We start from the raw sequence: 22,599 nt of genomic DNA, 5'->3' as shown, positions 1-22,599 counted from the left end.
TCTCCCTACTTTCTTTTCTAGCTTGCTTTCTCTAGCCAATCATAAAATCTTTCCCATGTCTTGAAGTATTCCGATTCCTCTTTATCTTTTATTTTCATTGTCAATCTATTCATCTCTGCACAATCTAATATCTTTTTTATTATCCCTTCATCTGTTGGTAGCTTATTTGATTTTCAATTTTGGGCAAATACAATTCTCGCTGCTGTAGTTACATGTATAATCAAATAAGTATCTTCTTTCTTGAATTTCTCTGGGATAATACCTAGTAAAAATATCTCTGGTCTAAATTCTATTTCTCGTTGTAACATTTTATTTAACCATACTCTTATTTTAGTCCAATATTTCCTTGCTTCTGTACATGTCTACCACATATGATAGTATGAACCTATTGCTTGTTGACATTTCCAACATTTCCCTGACTTGTTTTTAAACATCTTTGCTAGTTTTCCCGGTGACATGTGCCATCTGTAAAACATTTTATACAAGTTTTCTTTGTAAGATGTTGACATGGTTAATTTATAATTCCTTTCCCATAGTTGTTGCCACTTTTCTAGTTCAATCGTATGGCCAAAATTCTTTGCCCAAGATAACATTTAACATTGTATCTTTTACCACTTCTTCTTCTAGCACAGTTCTTAATAGGTAGCTATATAATTTCTTGATTATTCTTTTTCCCGTTCCCATAAGTATTTTATCCAACTCCGAACTTCCTAAGTTAAAACCATACTCCCTTTTATCTTTTTCATATCTTGATTGTATTTGCAGTTGTGAAAACCAACCTATATCAATCCCCTGTTTTTCTAATTCTTGTTTTTGTTTTAGTTCCCCCCTTTCTGTTAAGGTATCTTTGTACCTAATAATATTTTTCATGCTACTAATATTTGGATATGTCAATGCTTCAATTGATGAAAGCCACAGTGGTATTTCTAAATAATGTTTCCCTTTCACTCCTTCCCATATTGTTAATAATCCATTCCTTACAGAAAGGCTATGGCAGACTATAGAGGTTACTTGATAGACAGTATTAAAATGGCAAAGCCCCAAATTCTGATTATTCACAAGGCTTTGGCTTTAGAATAAGGGAAGGAAGAAATGCCAACCGAATATGAACTGACAATCCAGGACGCGAGATGATTTTGAAGTATTAATTTGTGGGAAAAACATGGGAGGGTATTAGGCATAAACTGCAGAAATTGGATGGGTGGGAGACCAAAACTATAGAGGATCTCCTCAGAGAGGCCCAAAAAGTATACTGCAAGTGATAGGACAAGGGAAAAGTCAAAAGGATAGCTTGATTGGTTCAGTCTAGCCAACGAGGGAGAGGCAACACATTGCAAAAGTCTCAAGAACCAAGACAATGCAGGATAGACCAAGGAAGGGCTCAGCCATTTGGAACCTTGGGTTGATCACTCTTTCATCCAGGTCCAACACTTTGTTCCAGAACCTCTTCTGCTCAAATAGTTTGGTCTGGTTGTTGCAACTTTAAAGCAGTCATTAAAGCCGCTGCCACTTCCGCTGTCAGTTTAAACAACTTTATTTCAGACCTTTCGAGGAACTGCTTTTGTCTTTCTCTTTGGTCTACAAGATGTTTCTTCCTTTTCACCTGTTCCTCCAGAACAGGTTCTGACCCTGGCAGTGGGTGTCCAGTTGAGTTTTCGCAGAGCCAATCAGAGCTCCGCTATTTCCCAACCATTCCTGTCACAGTGCTTCTGGCGAATCAGGAAACCTTTTATTGTTAATTAGCTTTGTGCTAATAATCAGATATGTGCCGATTTGATATTTCCAATAAAGCTATTTTTGAGCAAGCTACCTGCCTTGGAGTTCTTCCTTGCAATGGATATATTTCTTGGAACCCTGACAACTTGTAAGTCGATGAAGGCTAACCTTTTACATTACCGCATGCTGACCTGCATGCCAGAAATGGCACGCAAAAACCTCATGCCTGGAACATGCAACCTCGCTGGCCTTCGCACATGTGGGAGCGCTGAAACCCGGAAGAGCAGTGTTCCACTGTGCATGCACGTGCCAACACCCAAACTTCTAGTTTTTGGCACGTGTGCATGCCCAACAAACAAATGGCTTTTTAATATTGCTCTTCTGAGTTTCAGTGCTCATGCATGCCCGATAGCCAGCTGGCCGGTGCACATGCGGTAACAGGAACATGGAAGAGGAGCCAGTGAGGCTGTGCATCCCGCACGGGATGGCTCTGCATGCCCTTCTGTCATGTGTTCCATAGGTTCACCAACAGGGTTGTAGGTCATCTAGTCCAACCCCCCCCCCCCCAAGCAAGAGACCCTACATTTCTGACAGATTGTGGTCCAGTCTCTTCTTGAAAGCTTCCAGTGATGAATCTCTCACAACTTCTGAAAGCAAGCTGTTTCATTGGTTGATTGCTTCCACTGTCAGAAAATTTCTCTTTATTTCCAACTTGAATCTCTCCTTGGTCAATTTCCATCCATTATTCCTGGTCTGGTCTTCAGGTGCCTTAGAAAATAGCTTGACCCCCTCCTCTCTGTGGCAGCCCCTCAAATATTGAACACTGCTATCATGTCTCCCCTGGTCCTTCTCTTCACTAGACTACCCACGCCCAGTTCCTTCAACCGTTCATCTTATGTTTTAGCCTTCAGTCCCCTAATCATTTTGGTTGCTCTTCTCTGTACTCCTTCTAGAGTCTCAACATTTTTTTATAGTGTGGTGACCAAAACTGGATGCAATATTCTAGGTGATTGATCCCCAGACTATGAAAGGGGCCATTTACTTTGATTTCCTTTCTTACAAAGAAACAGCAAGTTGCAGATTTTTTTTTATTGTGAAGTAAGTGAAAGGACAATAGCAAGTGTTTACAATGAAATAGAAAAAATGAGAATGACCATTGGCTTACTTGAAGGTCATTTTCTGGGTGCTGCGAAGGAGAGTCCAAGCATGGGTTAAATACAGCCAATCTGCCCAGGACTGAATTGAAACTTTAAGCCACGCCTTTGGTGTTGACTATTCTTCAGAGTTCTCTCAATGAAGGTGTGGACATTGCACGCTGAGAAGTTCAGGAACAAGGTCATACAAATTCTGCATAAGAATCACATGCCCAGTTCAAAAGTCTGCAACAAAAGGGGGAGACAGACCCCGGGGTGTGGTTGGACTCTCCTTCGCAGCACCCAGAAAATGACCCTTCATTTAAGCCAATGGTCATTTTCCTGGGTGCTGCTTGGAGAGTCCAAGCATGAGACATACCCAAGCTAAATGGGTGCATGGATGCCCTGAAGAACACGCCTCCCAAAAGCCCCCTCCGCAGAAGCAAATTTGTCCAATTTGTAGTTCCGAACAAAAGGAAACAAGGAAGTCCATGTTGCTGCCCTGCAAATCTCCTCAATCGGTGCCTGAGTGGCCCAGGCTGCCATGGTGGCGGCGCTTCTGGTGGAATGTGCGGTGATATGGTGCGGCACCGGTTTGGATTGTAGAACATGGGCCATGGCAATACAGGCCCGCAACCACCGTCCGATGATAGGAGAAGAGACCTTGCGGCCTTGGGAACCAGGTTGTAATGATACAAAAAGCGACTCGGAACGTCGTAAAGCAGCTGTGCGTTTAATATATTTGCGTAATGTCCTGCGAACATCTAGCCTGTGCCATCTCTTTTCTTTAGGATGTTTGTTGTGCGGACAAAAATCCAGGAGGATGACCTCCTGGGCCCGGTGAAACCAGGAGTTGATCTTAAGGATAAAAGCCGGGTCCAAACGGCGAACCACCCTGTCAGGTTGAATTAGGCATAAGTCCTTTTGAATTGACAGGGCTGCCAATTCAGAAATTCGCCGAGCAGATGTGATGGTGATCAAGAAGGCGGTTTTGAAAGTCAGATGTTTAAGACTGGCAGATTGGAGTGGCTCAAAATGATGGCCCAATGAGAGCCCGTAACACTACGTTGAGATCCCAGGACGGGTATCTGTGGATTACCGGGAGCCTCAAGTTGGTTGCGCCCTGCAGGAAACTACGGATGATGGGGTGACATGATAGACAACTTTGATATCAAGAAAGGCACCAGATAGGGATGTCCACTATTCATATTGACTTTGGAAGTGTTAAATGGGAATATTCGGCAAGATGAAGAAATAACAGGAATGGAAAGAAAAAAGAGAAATACAAACTACAGGCATTTGCAGATGATCTGGTCTTCATATTAGAAGATCCCCTAGAACTGGGATGGTGATCCTATGGCATGCGTGCCACAGGTGCCATAGGGAGCCATTTGTCAGGGCACATGAGGCGTTGCCCTGTCAGCTGGCTAGCTGAGTTCAGCCTTTTTTAAAGCCATTTTTCGCCCTCCCCAGGCTCCAGAGGCACTTCCAGTTTGCTTGTAGGGTCGTTTTTAGTCCTCCGGAGCCTTCAGGGAAGCCTCCTGGAAGTCCCTGAAGGCTCCGGAGAGCTTAAACAGGCCCTATGAGCAAACCGGAAGTCCGTTCCCGAACTTCCGGTTTACCCATAGGGCCATTTTTTTGCACTCCGGAGGCTTCAGGGTTCCACACCAAAGCACACTCCGAACCAGAGATAAATTATGGCATTTAATTAACAGACAAACAGGTCCTTGGCAGCAACCCAGCACAGACAAGCTTGGGCAGAAATAAACACAGATAAGGCTTGGTAGCAATCCAGCCTGCCAAGCTCATACAAAGTTCTCCGACATTCGATTCTGGGTTGACTTCTGCAAAGAAGGGCGTGTGCACAAGTAGCTTTTTATAGTCTGGAGAGGAGCCTAATGACCACCAGCTGAGCACAATTACCTCCTGTAATTGCATAATTGTTCCTGACGCCTATTAGCTCTTCGATGGCATGCATCCAGGAACAACTCACTACTGGCTTCTGGCTCGCTCTCCCTTGTCTCCTCCCCACTGGTCCAAGGCTCAGGTGCCTCCTGGTGGCCAACCAGCCTCTCTGCGCCCTGCTCGGAATCGGAACCCTGTCCAGGGTCCTCCACATCCTCCAGAGCCGACTCATAGGGCCCCTTGTTGTCAGAGTCTGGTGGCAGCTCCAACGGCTCCTGCTGGGCCACAACACGTAGCTATGCACTTCCTGACCCATCTACCTATGGTGGATATCGAAACCTTATGCCCCAATGATGTGAATTGAAAGGAGATGAAGAGAGACTCAGAACGCCGGAAATACACCGTCCTCTGTATGTAAATCTTTAGGGCACGCTTTACATCAAATTTGTGCCATTGCTATTCTATTTTCTTTTCTGTTGTTATTTATTTACAAACATACAAAATACACAGACACAAAACTTAGACGTACACTACATTTACACAATACAGTACAAACAGGAACTTCCTGTTCATTCTAATAGCAATTCCAAATCGATAGAGTTCTCATGTTATTTCCCCTTCTAATATATTTCATTTGCGTTTCACCATTTTTAACCCTCTTATTTTACTCATCAATCTGCTATATTGGATGATTAACTCTAATAAATTTAAACTCTCTTGAGTGCATATATATATATGTTAATTCTCCTTAACTTCTATTTTTGAGTTTTATTGACTTCTTTCATTGATCCTTGTTTCTTTTCTCCATCCATATCTGGTAATAATCTGTTTCTTCTTTTCCCTGGATTTCTTTTGTTAATTTGTCCATTTTGGCACAGTCCATAACCTTTCTTATTATTTCATCCTCGCTTGGTATTAATTTATTTTTCCATTTTTGAGCGAAGGCAATCCTCGTCACCGTAATTATGTGTAAAATTAAATACTGGATTTCTTTTTTATATTTCGCAGTCATTAATCCTACTGGTTTCCAATCTATTTTGACTCCTGTTATTGACTCTAGCCAATCCTTTTCCAATACTTTTTAGCCTCCTCATACATCCACCATATGTGATAATAAGTCCTGTGTGTTGATTCACATTTCCAACATTTTGGGGAGATATTTGCTGAGATTTTTGCTAATCTTACTGGTGCCAGGTGCCATCTGTAAAACATTTTTGTACTGGTTTTCCTTGTATGCAACCGATAGTGTCACTTTTAAATTTGTCCCCCAAAATTTTCCCATTTATCTAATTCAATATTGTAGCCAAAGTTCTGTGCCCATTTTATCATTTGTTCTTTCATGATTTCTTCTTCCATTTTATACTTCAGAAGAAATGTATATATTCTCCCTATCATCTTTCTTTCTGAGTTTTGGATTATTTTATCTAATTCGTGTGGTTCTATTTCGATGCGGTATAACAGTAGTTCTCAACCTGTGGGTCGCGACCCCTTTGGGGGTTGAACGACTCTTTCACAGGGGTCGCCTAAGACCATCGGAAAACACATATTTTTGATGGTCTTAGGAACCGAGAAACCTGCGTGCTAGTGTTTGGAGCCAGGGGAGCAGCAATGGCAACCGGGGTGGGCGCTGCCTTGCAAAAGGGAGGGGCAATCTGGCAGGAGTGGCAGCGCGAGGACAGCCGGCACCCAGCCAACTCTAATTGATTACATAGCCCAGATGATATCCAGGCCATGTCAATTCTCGATAAGGACCAGTGGGGGTTCAAATAAAAGATATATTGCTTTCTTGTTTTGTGCCTTTCTCTCCAAATATCATGTAGTTTATATTCCATTGCCATCTCATAAAAGGATTTAGGTAACTTTTTTTTTGTCTTATTATTTCTTTTACTTTCATAGTCCATCTTTTTATCCACTATTGTGTTATAATCCCCAATTAAGCAAAGATTTTCATATTCTTTTTTATATATTTTTTATTTTTAAACAAACATAAAACAGAGACATACACAATACATCATTCTCCAGTTACATACAGTATGTCGATTGGTTACAAAGCTTTGTGCTTCCTCACAATAGTCCCCGCTTACAGTTTACACAAATTCTCATATCATCAATCCAATAAATAAGTAGACAATTATTATGATTATTAAACATTCATTTGACTATAACTGTTATTACATCCTTTTATATAAAATATTCTAAATTTAAAATAAATCTATATCATAGTATTTCATTACATCCTCCTAAAATCATCCAATAATATTACATCTTTATACCATATTCTATATAAAAAATGTTTATATTTAATAACAAGGCTTTTAAACATCCTCTCCATTGTCCTCACTTACAATTTGTATAACATTTCATATCATTAATCTGGTATATATATATGCATTATTGAACTGAATTATCACTCCATTTTATATATAATACACTAAATTTAAATTTCACTTAATTTTTATTATGACCTTTCATTACATCATCCTGTGTCCTTCCAATAGTAGTGCTATCTTATATCTCTTGCCATTTGTAGTATTAGTGTTCTGGTTGTTTTCTTGGTAAGTCTTATATGGACTTCTCTTAGCAACTTGTTGCTCATTGCATAGCTTGTAAAGACTCGAAACCCTCCACCTGTCCCTTCCATCAGCTTGCCTTTAGTTATCACCAATGCTTCTGCCAAAATTTCTCTCATTACTTCTGTCAATTTTCCTCCCTTTTCTTCTTCTCTATTTTGAAGTATGAGATAGAATTCCAATCTGTCGATCTCCCCTTTCCATATTCCACTCTTCCCATTTCCAACCATGCTCAGTTTACCACCAATATCAACATTTTTTTTATCTCTTTGTTAATCATTTTCTTCAGTTTTTAGAACTCTGTCCTCAAATTTCATCATTGTTTGATAAGTGTCCTCAAATTTTACATCTATTTTTCCTGTTCTGTGTTCTATATTCTCCATTCGCTTCTCAATGTTCTCTGTTGTTACAGTATTTTTTGAATTTCTAGCATAATCATTTGCGATATTGTTTCTTTTTCAATAACATTTTATTTATTTCATTTTCATTTTCATTTTATACAATCACTTATATACTGTGCGTAACAAAAAACAAAAAAAAAGGAAAAAATCCACCATAAAAAAAACAAACCCCAACATGACACTTCAATCCCCCATACACCCTTTCTTCTCCCCCTCCAACTTTCATTTCTCCCCTCCAGCATTCCCCTCTTCTACTTCCCTTCCCCCTCAGACATCTCCCCCTCCCTCCATCTCACCCTCCTTACATTCCCCTCTCGCTCCCTCTTTACTTCTCCCTCTTCTTTCCCTCTTCTCTCTTCTCCTCACTTTGGTGTATCCCTACAATTAATCTATTCAGTTTATTTTTTAGAAAATAAAAGAGAAAAAGAAAAAAAAAGAAAAACGAGCCGCAGTATACAAGTGAATTCTTATTGTTCTAAGAATTGAAACTGTAATTCCACCCTCCCCCCTATAATCCCCCCTCCCTAACCCCCTTACGGCTTCCCAGGTCCCATACCCGGCATAGTTCTTTAACAAGCACTTGAGTATAATAAAGCCAGCTAACTTTAAAGTTAAAAAAATAAAAGAAAAACAAAAAAAAGGGAATAGTAAAAAATAGAAAAGAAAAAAACACACACAGAAAAAGAAAAAAAAAAAGAAAAACAAGAAAGATCAATAAACCCACTACATTAACACAGCTTCCCATCATCTGTAAATCTTAAACAATGTAGCTCATTCCAAATTTCGGTTATTTTACTACTTGCAGGGTTTCAAACTGTGTTAGAGCCAGGTAAGTTAATCAATTAGGATTCCCCAACTAAAAGTCTCATTGCTTTATCTATCTATTCAGACCTTTAATTTATCTCTTTTTTATCCGAATATCCAAACCTTTCTATAAAACCATTAAACTCAAGTACTTCTTTCATTTTTCATTTCCAACACCTCCCATTCTATCCTTACCCACATCCACATGTAAATTTTTTTACCTTCCACCCTGCCTTTATCCATATCCACATATATATTTTATCCGCGTCCATTGCTCCTCACATATTTACTCCACCTTCCTGGAGACTCTCTGACTAATCTTTCTTAACCTTATATTGAAATAGCAACTGATACAAACATCAGCTTGCATTCTAGCCCCAAGTAGTCTAGTTAAGCTTTCGCTACCCTTCCCTCTCCCACGCGCCTCCCAACTCCGTTCGTCCCAGACCACAACTCAAAAAGATCGCGATCTCCGCTCTCCTCGCCTAGGAAAATAATTCATGCGCAATTTGAGTTAGAGTTCAAACAAATCTTATATACAATATGTGTCCACAATCAGCAACGCTTCTTTCAGTCTCCATGTCTCATCATCGATATACAACTTTTCCATTTTGTCCCAGGCAGAAATCATAAAGTTTTAAGAACATCGCTAAGTCTTTATTCTTTACTCTTCTGCCCTTCCGGAAGAGGAAAGCAACACCCTCCGCCTTGTAGCCACGTGTCTCGCTGCTTGTCTTCTCCTTCTCCTTGTCTCTCTCCAGGTCCGGATGAATCAGGAAGTCCCGCCTTCAGGGTCTTGTAATAAAATTCTCGGGCTTCACAGACAGAATTAATGCGGTGTTTTTGATTGCCAAATGTAACTGTAATGCCAGCTGGGACTTCCCATTTGTATGGAATCTGAGAATTTCTGAGTTCTTCAGTTAAGAAAATGTAATCTCTCCTTGCTCTTAATATTTGAGATGGTATCTCTTTAAAAACAATCAAGTCCTGTCCATCAATTCTCAACCTCTTGTTGTAAAGCTTCTGTATTATCACATTTCTGGATTCCCTTGTGGTAAAGTATATAATTATGTCCCTCGGAAGCTGTCGCTGTTTTGCTACCCACGAATTCTGGCGGTAAATTTTTTGAATCTGCCAATCAAAGTTAAGTCCCGGATTTCCCACCGAGCAGCTAAGAGCCTCAAAGAAGATCTGTTTCAAATTCTCCTGTTCGTTTTCACGCAGTCCTCTAACTCTTATTGCGAAGGCAGTCTTATTATAATTTATCATGACAAGTTGTTTTTGAGCATTTTCAATTTCCTGTTGTAACGTTTGAATTTTGGATGTCAAATTAAAGTTAGTTTCTTCCAAAAGTTCCAATTTATCCTCCGTTTCAGCAATATAATCTGTCATGACTGTCATTACTCCGATCATATCCTCCTTTGCTTGAGCAATTTTAGCATCAAATTGATCATATAAATCCGATATCAGTTGATTAATTTCCTGTCTGAAATTATTAAGCGTTTTGAGAAGAAATTCTTGTGTTAACAAATCTCCAGTGGAGGACATAGGAGGCAAGGGTAGCGGCTTCATAGCAGTTTTTTGAGATATGTTATTAAGGAAGCGCTTCTGCTTAGATTTGGGAGCCATTCCAGAATAAAGATAAAAGACAAGCAATCAGGCTAGCCAAGAATCAAAGTCTCTGCTCCCCTCAGTTAATCTTTTAACAATTAATACGGAGAAGCCTTCAGGAGAGTAGGGCTGACTAAGTACGTCACATCAAACACAAAAGCTATAAGATCGCCATCTTGTGACGCAGCTAGAAAAGGGAGCCTTTTGCAAAGTTGAAGCTGGTATTTTAGATAGTAATAAAAGAAATTCCTCAGGAATGGTCCCCGCCCGGATTAATTTTTAAATAGCTTAGCTTTGTCCTGGGGGGGGGGCAATCTGCCTAGGGCTGCAAAAAAGGCAGCTGCGGAGAACTGGCTGGAGTAAAAGCTCAGCTAATGTTGAACCTCTTCTCCATTCACAGCAAAAAAAAAAAGCTATGAATTACAAAGAGATCCTAACGACTGACCTTCTCCCTGCCCCTTTCTGCCAGAAAGGGGAGATATCTATAGATCTTATAAGATATACAGACTAGAACCCTGAGAGGAGCTCCGTTGAGCTCCCGACGGCGGCAGGTCCTCCCCCCGAAGCCGCGATATTGTTTCTTTTTCATGTTACGCCATTCTTCCAACTTATAAACACTGCCACTATAACATCCAAGGCTTTTTGTTAAGTATTTTCATATTCTAATTCATTTATTTTGTTGTATAATTTCCTATAGAATTCCTCTTGTTTCTGATTTGGTACACATATCACTGTTAATAATATCAGTTTTTCTGTTTTCTCTAATTAAAGTGATAACCAACACCTGACTGTTTAAATAACTGTACCCAGATCGCACAGTTTGATGGAAATGGAAAATAATATAAACAAATAAATAAAACTAAAAAAAGAAAAGAAAAACAAAATGACTGAATTAAGGGAATACATTGACGCCAACTTGGCCCAAGGGTTTATCCAACCTGCCAAATTCCAGGTAGCCGCCCCCATCCTCTTCAAAGAGAAGAAAGATGGGTCTATGAGATTATGCATAGATTTTAGAGGTATTAATTCTGTGTGCATGTAAAACACCTACCCAGTGCCTCTCATGAAGGATATACTAGGCCACTTGGCCAAGGGGAAGGTATTTACCAAACTAGACCTATGAGACGCATACTATTGAGTGCGAATAAAAGAGGGCAATGAATGGAAAACTGCCTTTAACTGCCCCCTGGGCAGCTTCCAATTTAAAGTGATGCCCTTCAGGCTACAGGGAGCTAATAAACAAGGTGTTCCATAAGCCTTTACAAAGGAATTCTCATGTACATGGACAACATTCTTATCTTCACTGAGACTCTAGAACCCTGGTGGTGAACCTATAGCATGTGTGTCAGGGGTGGCATGCAAAGCCCACTCTGTGGTCAAGTGCACCATCGCCCCAGCACTGAAATAAGCAATGGGCAGAACAGGGCTCTGATTGGTGGATGCGGTTTTGTTTCACGTCTCCCATTGATAGACAGCTGGGTGCCTGTTTGCGAATGGTCCCCGCTTCCTTCTTTCTGTTTTGAAAAAACCTCCCTGGTCTTTCGCTTTTTCCACCCCCGATTCCCTCCGGTAGTTGTCATTTGCTTATCTTTTTTCAAAAATTACAGATACACAAGCAAATAACCTGTGCGTTGATGAGACATAATTGCAAAGAACGGGGGGGCGGGGGGAGAGACTAGACTAGAGGGATCTTGCACACGTCTATCTCTGTAGCAATAAGGGATCCCTCACTGCCCACCTCTTCACCCCATGCCTGGTCCCCTTGGTGTCTTTTCCTGTGGTAAGATTGTATCAGATCATGTGCAGCGTGCCTTCACTGTTCAATGCCCCCCAAGGTTTAAACTAGGATTAGACCTTTCAAATCAACCCCTGCAAATTTTCAGCCCTCACCAAAGCAATTAGAAAGGAGAGAAGGAGAGGAGGACTCTGTAGCTTTCCCCTTCTTTGATCTGGCTCCCTCCCACCCTCCTATTTTGCAGTGACCCTTCACACTCACCTGTTTCCCTGCCGCATTCCCATGAGGACCTCTCCCCCATCTCCTTTCAGAAGCCTGCTTGATTTCTCTTCTAAGGCTAGCCAGGCTCTGCTGCCTCTTCTTACCCTCCCCCGACTCCCCACACCAGCAGCAACAGGTAAAGGAAGGTCGGCTGCCCTGGGACTTTGGCAGGGTGCCCGGAAAAGGTCTGGCCTGGGGAGGGGAGGACAACTATGGGAACCCTGCAGATACTGAGACTTTCCCTCACCAGAAGAGCCTGGCTGACCTGATGCAGGGTTGAGGACAGGGGAGGCATCGCGGAGTGATGTGCGCATGTGTGTGAGAGAGAGGGAGGGAAAGAGAGAGAGCAAGGAAGGGGAGGAGACACAGAGAGAGAGAGAGAGAGAGAGAGAGAAAGGAGAGAGAGAGAGAGAGAGAGAGAGAGAGAGAGAGAGAGAGAGAAATATGGGGGATGAGAGGGAGGGAGGGAAAGAGAAATGATTACAAGTTTTTCTTTTTTATTGTTGCTAAAACTTAATATTTCAAAAGCAAAAAAAAAAGGAAGGGGCATAAAAGTGGCTGTCATGGCAATCCTTCAGAAAAATGCCAACGGTGGCTTACAACCCTGAGTATACACCACCAAAGGAGATGGAAACGAGATGGGCAGTATGGGAAAAGGATTACCACCTCATGTCCTCTACCAAGGTTGGGCTCCAATCATGCTGTTATGCAAACCTTCGAAACCATGCAATGGCATCAGGCTTCAAGTGGTGTACAAACACGTAATCGAAGCCACAATTTTCACAGGCATCAATCAGGGAGAAACCATTTTCATAGCCCAAATACCTCTGATCCAGTGGTGGGTTTCCATTTTTTTTTACTACCTGGTTCACTCATGCACACCAGGCTCATTTACTATTTACTCATTTACTATTGCGATGCTTATGCACAGAAGCATCGAGGCGGGTGGGCAGAGCCTCCTGCCACTGCTACTACCGGTTCGCTCGATCCGGACCGAACCGTGAGCAACTCACCTCTGCTCTGATCCCATCAGACTACCACTTCGAGTTCAAACATCTACAATTTCCCATTAAGGTGTGATATGCCATCACCATCAATAAGGCAAAGGGACAGACTTTGAAAGTCTGATGTGCATCTGAGGAGTGACTGTTCCTCTCATGGCCAGTTGTATGTGGTGTGTTCCAAAGTTAGTTCACCTGACAACCTGGTCATCCTCCAGCCAGAGAGCAGAACCAGGAATGTTGTTTACAGAGAGGCCCTGAGCAATTCATCTGAGGTAGGAATGGAAAATTTATGCTATACAAGTTATTAGCCTGGCTAGGTAGACAAAAAAGCCAGGATTGCTGGTGGGATCAAAGGGCTTAAGCCCATCTATTTTATTGTTGTTATACTTATAATAATGTCTTAATCTATAACAGAAACTTGATTTGCCGTCTCTAACAAAATAATAGTGTGCCTTTTTAAAAAAAACTCATTAATTTTCAAGCTTTAAGTGTCAATTTATCAAGCCTGATCACATAGTTTTGTAGCAAAGCATGGGTATCCAGCTAATACCCTGATAAATTATTTCATCCAATCCACATCCTGACAGACTACCAATACTGACAGCATCTTCTCTCCAACCTGGGGCAAATAACTATCAGGGATTAATGCACATAGGCCACCAAAGAACAATGGTGATAAGAACCCAGATTGCTTCCTGATGCCAGAAGGCAACCAGAGACTCAACAGGTTCATTATAAGATTGCTAGGAATTTGGCAATGTGCCTGCCAGAATTCATCATCATTCATGAAGGCAATAGGTGACAGTCAATGTTATCTGAAGCAGGAATTGATCTGCCATGGCAATGAATTTCCCCCTCTATATCCACATCTCAGCACAATTGATCTGAGAAAAAGACAAGGTCCAAAATATGCCCATCCACACGTATCGGGCTAGGAAAAGCCTATGGTTATCAGGAAAGCCAGGCAATCTCAGCCTTTCTTGACCCAGTCCCCAAAATATGAAGATTGAAGTCATCCAATATCAGCCCAATGCAGTCCACTCAGGCAGCCTCTGAAGCCGGCCAGCCTCAGGAGCAGCGGGGCAACCCGGAAGGTCTTCCCGCACCTACTAGAGTCTCCTGAAGCTGCCGGGAGGAGGGGGCAGCTGCAACGCCAGTGTCTTCAGGAGATGCTAACCTGTGGGGAGGGGGACGGCCCGGCAAGTTTCGCAGCCACATGAAGCACCGCCAGCATTGCCCTCTTGAATGGCCTGCTGCCACCATCGCATTGCCGCCCAGAACGGCCTGCCATTGCAGGCTCAAACAACTGCCACCACCAGCGCATTGCCAGTGGGACTGAGGCAGCCCTTGGAGGAGAAGGGTCTCTGGTGCTTCAGGGTGGTTCTCCTCGCCCCTTCCTCCTCCTCCCCCTTCCCGAGGCAAGGGAGAAGGCAAAAGCAAAGGATTTCCAGCCCCAAAGCTGGTTAGCTGGGGGTGGAGGGATGAGCTAACCCCTTCTCTTGGCAAGGCTGAAAAGGAATAGAAATGGGAGCAGGGGTGGGAGGCAAGTGGGGAGAGGCTCCACAAGCAAGCAACAATAAAGGGGTCATTCTCAATGATAATTCTCAACCCTGGCTTCAGAAGACTCTTTGAAACAGCATAGCAATCTAGGGCTGGAAGGGATCTCAGAGATCATCTAGTCTAACCCCATGCTCCAGAAGGAGAGCTTAAATCATCTAGAATATTTTGGTGCCTCTAACAGAGAGGAAAATTGCCAGAAAAGGGAAGGAGTTTACTAGGACAAGGCTGCCATGCAGAGGAAGGCAGAAAATAGTCCTTCACATGACCACAATTGAGTCCATTTCAGATGCTAAGCAAGAGCGTTAACTGAGTTTTGCCACATTTTACTCAATCCATGACATCTCCTGGCTCTAACAGTCATGTGCAGCAGTGGAGGGTTCCAGCAGTCACTACTGCCAGCTCGCTCAGAGATGCGCTGTGCGCGCGGGCACTTGATGTGTGCTATGCATCTTGTTTTTGGCTTCTGCACATACCACGAAGGAATTTTTGTTGTACTGAACATGTCCAAAAAAAATGGCGGCCCCTACGGTGCTGCCGGGAGAACCAGTTCGGGGCATGGCAGGCCTGAGTCACTGCCAGTTCCAGCAACCCAGGCCGCCAAGCTACTACGCTTCAGTCGAACCGGTTGGAACCCACTACTGATGTGCAGGCTAGAGAAGTAAATCTGAAGGCATGTGTAATGTTCTAATGTACAGACGTTGTAGTTAAATGTGTGGCAGAAAGTGGACTGGATGTGTTTTTCCAAATGCAGTAAGTGAGATTGAATGTGTAGTTTTAGAAGAGGTGTGTGTGTGTGTGTGTGTGTGTGTGTGTGTAGATACACATACAGTATATATAGTAATGTATCTTTTTGTGTGCCTATACACACACTATACCCATAATGACGAACTTATGGCAGGCATGGAGCCATTTCCTAGGGCACGCAAGGCTTTGCCTTGTCAGCTCCAGCGTGCATGTGCACGCTGTCCAGCTGATTTTGCCCTTTGTTTTTGGCTGTTTTTCGCCCTCCAGAGGCTTCTCTGAAATCTCTGGAGGGCGAAAAACAACCCAATGCGCAAACCGGAAGTTCAGGAATGGACTTCCGGTTTGCACATTGGGCAGTTGCGCATGTGTGGGAGGAAGGCATTTGTGTGCATAACCCCCCCTCCTGCGCTCCCTCACTTTTGGCATGCGATGGCTAAAAAGGTTATATATACTATATATGTACATACATATTATATATACTATATAATATGTATGTACACATATGGCATATATACATAGGATTAAATATTGTATTTTGGATGTTCAGTAGTAGTAAATAGACAGGGAAATTTTATCTGAGGCGAGAGGCCAGGCAAGGAACCCCTTGACGTGAGTGACGTCAAGTTAGGCATGCCCACCCAATCACATGACCTCCCACCTATGTCCATCCAGTCACATGACCTCCAAGTCACACTCACCCAGTCACATAACAAAGCCATGCCCACCATCACATGACCATCAAGCCACACCCAAAATATAAGCCACACCCATAAAACTGGTAGTAAAAAAAATTGAATACCACCACTGGGTCATACATAACAGAAAAACCAAAACATTTAAGTCCATAAATTTCCAAATATTCTTCAATTGTCTCAAAAGCAGTTCAAATATGCCAATTCAATTTGGGAGTTCAAACTTATGAGAGGGTTAATTGACTGAATCTATTTGATGGAAAATCACCCTTTCAAACCTCACATAGTCCTACTATTTTTCCTTAGGTGCTCCTATCATTGGCAAGAAACTGGCCAATGCCTCTGTTTTCATGCTGGAATGTAATGAAACTGTTGCCTCTTTCGGGCTCAACTGATTACATATCTCATGAGGATGTATAAATTAGCTGGATGGCCAATTCAAAAAACTGGCACTGAGGAATTTCTTTTCAACTCAAAGACATGGTGTGTGAAGTTCCACCCATACAATGTAGCATCTCTACAAAATTGCCAAATGATATTTGGAGATACAGCATAAAGTTGGTAATACACAGATCTCTCTTTCCTGTTCTTCAATTCCAGGTGAAAAGGTGTCCTGGAATGGCTGACAAAAATTAAGAAATTAGTAGAGGGCCAGCAAATTGACAAAGCTGCTCACCTCATTCCTTTCTTTCCCTTCCTCTACAAAACCTTTAATAGCATTGCTACCCTTTCCCCATCTTCTTCACTGTAAAATATATCTGTCCACAATAATATGTGCAAGGTCCAAATAAAATTTTATCTAATAATTTATCCTTATTTGTCATTAATATATTGAAAATATCTGTTCTAGTATTTACTGAGGTGGCACAGTGGTTAGAGTGCAGTACTGCAGGCTACTTCAGCTGACTGCTAGCTGCAGTTCGGCAGTTCAAATCTCACCAGCTCAAGGTTGACTCAACCTTCCAACCTTCTGAGGAGAGTAAAATGAGGACCAAGGTTGTTGGGGACAATATGCTGACTCTGTAAACCGCTTAGAAAGGGCTGTAAAAAGCACTATGAAGTGGTATATAAGTCTAAGTGCTATTTCTATTGCTATTGAAAAGAAATATCTAAATAAATATGCCATAAAAATACTAGAGGTGTGATCTTAATAAGTTTCTTCAATCACTGATACTTGATAGTGCATATTATGACTAAGCATGTTGGCCATATCCAGTTAACGCAAAAAAGCAAAGGAGGAGTCTAATTTCTTTTCTTCAGCTGTCAAAACTGTGAAGATCACCTTCTGGCATTAAGATCTATAACTGTCTTTTTTAATAGAAATTAGTGTTTCCAACAAAGCCAATAACAGCACCAAGGCAATGTTATGGTTTTTGTTACTGCAGAAGTCGGCAGATTATCTTGGCGGCCATAAAGCTGTTTAAAGTTAAATAAGTTTCAAAGATGCTTTCTAATTCACAGGTATGCTTCTATAACATCCCTAAACCCCTAAAATTCATTCCTTTTTGTATCTGTCTTCCAGGTTTTTGCTGTGCCTCAAGTGCATTAATTTGTGCTGAATCAGGAATGGTTCTCCTTGAGAAAAGTCTTGGCTTTCTTATCAGCTAAAACTGTACTTCAACAGTTTGCTAGCTCTATTAATTCTTCATATTGCAAGACAGAGGTTTTGACCAACTGCAGGTCTGTAGTCTCTTTCCCCAGTTTCTGATGTGTGTGTATATGTAGAGAAAACCAGAGTAGAAATTTAACAGCAAATTTTTGCAGATGGATCTGGGACATTCTTACTTGCCAGTTCTTAACTCCAACTCATTTGTGCCTCCACACATCATTTTAATCTCTGGAAAATACCACAGAATTTTATGCCGAATCAGGCTCAACTTTTTCCTTACACTGATACTGGAAGGTGGAAGAGTTCCTTTTGTACAGAAATCTGTCCTTGCAATTTGAATGAATCTGAAACTCTTGCCCACATTTCCTTCTATTGTTCCTGAGATGATAATATGTACTCTATTCTTTTAATACCCATCATTAATAAAATTCAATTGCACTTTGAGTTAGATCCTTTTTTCATGGTCAGAATTTAATTGTCATGAATAGAATAGTTAGGTTTTTACCAGCTACTACCAAAACAGAACGAAAATAGTTGCTTTACCATGATGCTCTTAGTAGTAATAAGTATAGGTGTTTTATAATTTCTACTCTCTATCTTTAGTTTTGCCCTTTCTTTTTAGGTTTTTATTTTATTTTTATTTGTAGGATATTTGTATACTTTATTACTTTTTTTCTTTTTAACTTGCTGGTCATAAACCATATTTACTATTAAATAAATGAAAACTGTCTTCATTATGAAATAAAGTTTTATCTCTTCCAGTCATTATTTTAAAGATAATCTCAAAATGTTGCATTAATTCTTTATTATGCAACAAAAATCCTACTTGTAAAATACATCTTTGTAGATGGTTTTCAGGTGGGTAAATTGCTTCTCTCTAGCAATTTCTCCATACACATATACATTCCAAATAACTGCCATAGCTCACAATTCTAATTTAGAAGAATGCAAGAACATTTGGGAGATTTTTTTTTAAAAGCCATTTTGCTATAGTGGTTAAGGCGCAGGCCTACAAACCAGGAGATGATTTCTAGTCCAGTCTTAAGCATGAAAGCTGACTGGGTAACTTTGGGCCAGTCACACACCCTCAAAAAGTAAGACAAGAAACAATGGATGGAAACTAATCAAGGAGAGAAGCAGTCTGGAATTAAGGACAAACTTCCTAACAGTGAGAACAATTAACCAGTGGAACAGCTTGCTTCAGAAGTTGTGGGTGCTTCATCACTTTTTTAAGAAGAGAGTAGACAGTCACTTGTCTGAAATGGTATAGGGTCTCCTGCTTTGAAGGGTTGGACAAGAAGACCTCCAAAGAACCATCCAGCTCTATTCTGATTGATATACAGAAAATGAAATCTGATTCAAGGAGATACCACTAAGTGGTACACAGGACACCAGTTTATACAACTGGATACTGATAATTGATTTCTGGGCCTTTCAAAATGCTGTAAATTTGAAATCAAATGCAATCATGACACATTTAGCAATATATGTAATTATTTGAATAAATAATTATAAAAATTGCTACGGAAAATTTTAATCAGGAATTCAGTATTATGTATTACTCTTGGATGAAAAGCTAATATATCCAATACCTGAAATTAGAAACTTGTTTATATTTTTATTTTGATATAAATATTTTTCCTTATTAAAATTGGAAATGCATTTATTATATAGTTTGTTGTTTAACAACATTTCCTTCCATTTTCTTAAGAAAGCATTCATTCTGGGATTAAACAGTTAACATTAGAAAAACAAATTCAAATCTTTTAAAAATATGATGAACAAGGTTGATTTTCTTTCAGAGTCTAACAGCTTAATGGTTGGTCCCATCTGGACTTAATTTGAAGAATGCTTGTGCCTCAGCAAACTTAAAAGGCTATACACTAATTTAAAATTCATTCCTATGACAAATGTGGACATTCCACAAGGATTTCCTATTTCTAAATAAATTAAAGATAACATCCTTTTCACATAGCAATACCAGACATTTTGAGTTGCAATCAGGCTTTCCACAATGCTGGTCTTTCTTATTTACCAAGACGGAAAAATATACCAAATACCAGGTTTCCTTTGGGAAGAACTGACCACAGTAGAAAGCAAAGCACGAAAGTCATTGCTCTCATTTCTTCATTGAGAAGAAACAAAATGCAACATTACAATAACTAACCCCCGGAAACGCTTAAAAAGAGGGGGGAAATTCAAGGCAAGCAATTGGAGCTCTCTCGAAGGAAGTTTCGCCTTTAAATCCGTCTTCTCTTTTTATAACTAAATTATTCCCTTTATCCGAACTCTACGGATAATTTATTGGGAGCAATTACAGTAAACATGATAAGGATTCTAAACGTGCCCCATATCCACAATCCAATCCAATCCAATCTACACTTGTAGATACTTCACATTAAATGGATGCTTCTCCTTCAAATAACAAGACACCAAAAAGGAGTATTTTTCTAACCCTCAACCAGCTTCATTTTCCTCGTCCTTGCAGGCTTCTTAATCCACATTCATGAGAATTAGGCGTAACTCCTGAAGTCGCCGGAATATGTAAATCGCTGTCGTGAGGTACAATAGCATTTATACATATTTCCTCCATCACACTTAAAACGTTGCATTTAAAACCTGCTCGCTCCGAACTGGTCTTTTCTCCATTCCAGGGAGTTTTATGTTATCCTTATGTTGTGAGACCAGCGCAGAAGACGTGTATTATTAAAGCACAGAAATCCGAAGTTTTCTTACCTTTCTCCCTACAGTTCTTTCCCCTCTGTCGTTCTGTCCACGCCAGGGCAACTTTATTAAGGTGTAGCAGCCCCAACTACCTCCGGGGAGCAAATAGCGGGTTTCGAGGGCCTCTCCCTCTCGTCCGTTATAGTGGAAGCGGATCCGGCAACATTAGAAGGCAAGGCCCTCCTGGGAATTGACGAGCAGTCGACGTCCGCCCAGCGACCTCACTGATGTCATTGGGGGAAAATGCAGGAGGGTGGGCCGTCAAAGTGGTTACAGCGAAGGAAGGGGCGGAGGCGGATTACTATCAAGGGAAGCTGAGAAGGGCCTGTGAGGGTTTGTATGGGTACTGACCACAAACAAAGCTTTGGTTAGTTCCTATCAGGCATGTTTTACAGTACTTTCCAGAATGTGGGAAGGGGAAATTATTTCCTATTTTTATCTTGATCTACTTTACATCATCTTATCTCTCTATATTTCTTATCTCTATGCTTCAGACCGTGGATGGGATCTGGGAAAAGAGAGTTATTTGTGAAGTTTGCATTGTCTGAACCAAATGCCCCTATATAGCTTCTATCTTCCTTTTCTTTCTCTTTTGTGGAGCTCTTGTTGGAAGACTTCCTTCGTATTTACCTGTGCTTGAACAAATAGGTCTACAAAGAAGTAAGATTTTTTGCTTTCTGTGAGAAATGTGTTTCTCAAAAGTAAGCAGTCTTTAGCAGTACCTCTGCCGCTCTTAAAACAACAGATTTGGCTCAATTGAATTTTGCAATCCTGGACTGATTGAGGGGATCCAGTTAATTTCTCCCCTCTTAGACTAGTGTTTACAGCTAACTTTTGTAGGATCCAAAGTCATATCGGCTACTTTCTCCTGGTTGAGCTCCTATTGTCTTAGGAAAAGGAGGCTTCCTGTGTAGTATTCCTTTCCCTCTGATCAAACAATACTCTCTGTCCCTGCCTGCTGGTTTTTATCTGCTCTGTTCCTTTTGTTGCTTATGAAGTGTTTGTCTCCTTACTAACTTCTGCCTCCTGTTTGTTTGTTTTTTGGAGGGGGGGGAGGGGTTGGCCTTGGTGTTACCCAACCTAGTGAAAAATTCTGGATCTGCTGAGTCCCATGGCACTCCTCACTGTTAAAATAGTTCTGTGTCCTTTCTGCCACGTTTCTGACCCATCCGTTGTCCACACAATGGTCCTCCTTTTCAGCTTCCACACACAACCTTGTATTAGGTGTGGTTATAAAAAGAGAACTGTTGAATCACTTTTCTCATTGTATGACAACATATCAGGGAGATGTGGTGAGAGAAGTAGAGGATACAACATACTGACCTATCCTGTTTGCTAACAGTAATGTGGCAGAAATTAGATGCATTTTCTCTTGGGGAAAGTCAAAGTGTTTAATTCATAAAACCAGAGTCATATGGTTGGGACCTTGGAGATCTTGTAGTTAATCTCCCTACCAAGACAGGAATCCTCATACATCTTGGACAAATTATCCAATTTTGTCTTGAAAACCTCCAGCGATGAAGCACCCACAATTCTGAGACCCAAGCTGTTTGCTTAATATTTCTCACTGGCAGGACATTTCTCATTTCCAGGTTGGATTCTGACAAGCTTCCACCCATTGCTTCTTGTCCTATTCTCAGGTACTAGGGAGAAAAAAAAATCAACAGCCACTTCCCTGTGGCAGTTCATGGGAAGAGTGCTATCATGTTTCCCCTTAGCCTTTTCTTTGTTAAATTAAACATACAGTTCCTTCAGCCACTCTTCATAGGATTTAGCCTCCAGAGTCTTTCTTGCTCTTCTACACTGTTTCTAGGGCCTCTGCATCTGTTTTGTATTATGGTAACCAGAATATTGAAGCAATTATACTACTTTTGCTGCCTTGGACATCACGCAGGAGATTAAAATGACCACTACAGATAGTCCTTAACAGCCATTAATTCAACGTTTGTTTAAAGTTACAATGATACTGAGAAAAGTGACTTGCAATCAGCCTTTGCACTTATGACCATTACAGTGTCCCTGCAGTCATGTGATCACAAACTGGGTGCTTGATAACTACCTCACACTTACGACATTACAGCATTTTGCAGTCCTATGATCAGCATCTGCAACTTTTCCAACTGGCACATT

General features: G+C 41.1%; 1 protein-coding gene across 2 annotated transcripts in view; it reads right to left on the bottom strand.

Annotated features, from left to right (window-relative positions):
• Positions 1-20,681, bottom strand: part of SH3BP4 (SH3 domain binding protein 4) — a 49,196-nt gene extending 28,515 nt beyond the window's left edge. For both annotated transcript variants that reach the window (XM_032213578.1, XM_032213581.1), the window contains exon 1: positions 20,482-20,681. The gene's annotated coding sequence lies outside the window, so the exon portion shown is untranslated. The remainder of the gene's footprint in view (positions 1-20,481) is intronic.
• Between the last annotated feature and the right edge of the window lie 1,918 nt (positions 20,682-22,599).

This window comes from Thamnophis elegans, chromosome 3 (genome assembly GCF_009769535.1).
Source record: "Thamnophis elegans isolate rThaEle1 chromosome 3, rThaEle1.pri, whole genome shotgun sequence".
Taxonomy (NCBI): Eukaryota; Metazoa; Chordata; class Lepidosauria; order Squamata; family Colubridae; genus Thamnophis; species Thamnophis elegans.
Note: the sequence above shows the minus strand (reverse complement) of the source record. Positions and strands in the feature narration are given on the sequence as shown.